The following is a 3,758-nucleotide window of genomic DNA, read 5'->3' on the forward strand; positions in this document are numbered from 1 at the left end:
ATCGCATGAAAATGGAAGTATTTTAAAAAAATTAAAATTTGATAAAAAATACGCAGTTTAGAATAGAAAATTTTTTTTTTTCATTCTTAGTAATTGAACAGGACTATTGATATATATGATTACATACTTCACATACCTGTATCGAACCGTAATTTCTTTTCATGCGATAAGTAATTAAAAATAAAAAGATATTTTTTATTAAAATTATGTTTCGACATTTACCACAGAGTCAGCTACCAGCGACTCTTACAATTATCAAAATGTTTTGTACGTAACAGCGGCTGAAAATCCCCAAAGGCGGTTTTTTCAACTTTTTTGAGAACTACGTTGCACTGCTTTATCAAAGTGATGCCTGAACACTGGCCTTCAAGTCGTATGAAGAAAATATAAGAGTGTCTCTCCATAAGGTTCTGTCGTCTGTAGCAACGGTTGCTCAGATAATGGTTGGACGTTTCGCAGCAAAAAATACACTGACGGAAAAAAATCGCAAAAATAATTGATGTAGAGAATGACATTTCGAGAATACATTTGTCTAGGTAATACATGTAAGTGATTAACATTGCAACAACACGTATTAATGTAAACAGAGGATTAGCTATTGAAATAGGTAATGCTGGTACATTAATAACCTGTGCAATCGCCAGGATATTGAATGCAGGCATGCAAATGTGCATGCATTGTGTCGTACAGGAGCTGGATGTCAGTTTGTGGGATGGAGTTCCATGCCTGTTGCACTTAGTCGGTCAATATAGGCACGGTTAATACTGTTTGTGGATGACGCTCGAGTTGTCGTCCAATGTCGCATATGTGCTCGAATGCAGACAGGGTGATCGTGCAGGCCAAGACAACGTAACAACACTCTGTAGAGCGTGTTAGGTTACAATAGCGATATGTGGGTCAGCGTTATCCTGTTGGAAAACACCCCTTGGAATGCTGTCTATGAATGACAACACAATAGGTGAATCACCAGACTGACGTACAAATTTGCAATTAGAGTGCATGGTTAAACCACGGGAGTGCACCTGCTGTCATACGAAATCGCACCCCACACCATAACTCCAGGTGTAAGTCCAGGGTGTCCAGGGCGCAGACAGGTTGGTTGCAGGCCCTCAACTTCCCTACTTCTAACCAACGTACGGCCATCATTGCCACCGAGACATAACCAGGTTTCATCAGAAAACAAAACAGACCTCCACCGTTCCCTCTAATGAGCTCTCGCTTGTCTCCACTGAATTCGCACATGACGGTGGTTCGGGGTCAGTGGAATGTAAGCTACAGGGCATCTGACTTGGAGCTGTCCTTGAAGTAACCAGTGTATATCTTCAACATTTCGCGGCCCTGTCAGCAACTGTATAAATATTAATTTTAATAATTAACAGCCTCAGTTGCACTGTTTGCCTAGAATTTACCTAGGTATCAATCGGGATAACCTAACCTTCTTCAGAATAACAGTAACTACCGTCTTTCCATAGTGGACATCGTCAAGCTAAAACTACAAATCCATAAATTATCGTCAGACTATAAAACTTATCTCGAACTGCCTCGGCTGCACTTCTCGAGTGGCAGCGACTGTTCCAGTACAGCACTCGTGGCTGCCGCATCGCGGTCGCGAATTGGGGCCGAGGCAGTTCCAGGTAAGTTTTATAGTCTGACGATAATTTATGGATTTGTAGTTTTAGGTTGACGATTTCCACTATGAAAAGAAGGTAGTTACTGTTATTCTGAAGAAGGTTGGGTTATCCCGATTGAAACCTTGGTAAATTCTAGGCAAACAGTGCAACTGAGGCCTTCAATTATTAAAATTAAAGTTCGTTGTGTGACTGTGATGCCAACTGCTGTACAAATTGCTGCAGATGCAGTGCGATGCCTGAGCGATACGCCGAACACGATGGTCTTCCCTCTCGGTAGTGCCACGTGGTCGTCCGTAGCCCGGTCATATTGCGATCGTACATTCTCATGGCCACCCGTGCCAGCAATCATGGATAGTGACTACATTCCTGCCAAGTCTTTCTGCAATATCGCAGAAGGCACATGGAGCTTCTCGTAATGCTATTACACGATCTTGTTCAACCCAGTGAGGTGCTGATAATGGCGTCTTTGTCGCCTTAAAGGAATCTTGACAAACATCAAGTCGCCACGTCCAGTCTAAAAGGTAACTGTCTCGAATGAAAAACAGTCCACAGTTGCACTAAATTATGTTTATTTTAAACCTTGACTGTGGTTTCAGCTACAATAATATAGCCTTGTTCAGGCGTCATACACACTAATAAATGAAATTGTCTTAGCCCATCGGCTGCGTCAAAACATTTTTCATTTATTAGTGTTTGACGTCTGAAGAAGGCTATATTATTATAGCTGAAACCACGGTCAAGATTTAAAATAAACATAATTTAATGCAACTGCGGGCTGTTTTTCATTCGAGACAATTGCATAACGGTTTCTGTTGTCGCTGCTATGATGAAAATAGTCAAAGATAACTAACGCTCACGACTATAGCGTGTATTCAAAGCATACCTGATTTGCATCTTACTGGCGCTATTAGGGGCACTGCTATGCGACTGGTGCGACATTTGACAGACATCTTTCAGATGCAGAAACACGGCTCACACACACACACACACACACACACACACATGCGCTCGCAGGAGAAAGAGGGGTTATATTTTGGGAGCTCAACGGAGGTTTCGCGCATCCTTGCGAAAACGGGCAGAGAGGAAGGTGCAAAGTATGGTGGTCAGCAGCACGGTGCGCACAGGGGGCGTGGCCACGGCCGACGTCACGGCTGCTGCAGTGTGGTGCAAGGGCGCACCGCGAGGTCAAGGGCGGCGCATCGATCGGCCGCTCTGCTCTCTGCCCTGGTCCAGACGGCCCGCCGGCGCGTCGATAGCCGTTGGAACACGTGGCTGCCAAGGGCCCTCGCCCCACTCGGCCGCCCACGCTGCAGTCGGCCGCCGCGAACCATAACTTACTCTGCGCTCTTCTTTTTTTTTCTAACGATCACTTATAATGTACCACTTCCGAACGTGACGAGAATGACTTTCTTCTACTAGTGAATCGCCAGATGCGTATTTTAACACAGGAAATGAGTTTACACGTCGCTGGTCCAGAAGTGTAAAGACCCAGCTGCAAAAACAGAAAAAACACGGGCAGTGCTTAAATGACATTAGATGCACCTTGCAGGTGTACAGGAACAGAGGTAGACCTGAATTATTCTCGTGACCGCTACATGGCGTGTGCGCCATTGTCGACATTTCAAGTGTTTTTCACAGCGTTGACACGCAAGTACTAGTAACGTAAGAAACATTTTCAGCACTTTCTTACTAGTAACAACTGCTAACGTTTTCGAAAACAACTGCTTTCCTTTTGTAAATAATTACAAGATTTGTGTCTTCCAGAGAAGAAAACATTACTGAAGAAACAATGACGTAATTCCAGAATGAGATTTTCACTCTGCAGCGGAGTGTGCGCTGATATGGAAGGTAGCAGACGAGATACTGGCAGAAGTAGAGCTGTGAGGACCGGTCGTGAGACGTGCTTCGGTAGCTCAGATGGTAGAGCACTTGCCCGCGAAAGGCAAAGGTCCCGAGTTCGAGTCTCGGTCGGGCACACAGTTTTGATCTGCCAGAAAGTTTCAATGACGTAATTGTTGAGGGAATGAAATTAAGAATTACGAAGACGAAATGCAAACATGTGTTCCTTGAAAATAACAGAAGGGATGTGTATTTCCGTTATAATCAAGAGAACCAGCTGAAACCGAA

This window comes from Schistocerca cancellata, chromosome 7, assembly GCF_023864275.1.
Source record: "Schistocerca cancellata isolate TAMUIC-IGC-003103 chromosome 7, iqSchCanc2.1, whole genome shotgun sequence".
In the NCBI taxonomy this organism is placed as follows: domain Eukaryota; kingdom Metazoa; phylum Arthropoda; class Insecta; order Orthoptera; family Acrididae; genus Schistocerca; species Schistocerca cancellata.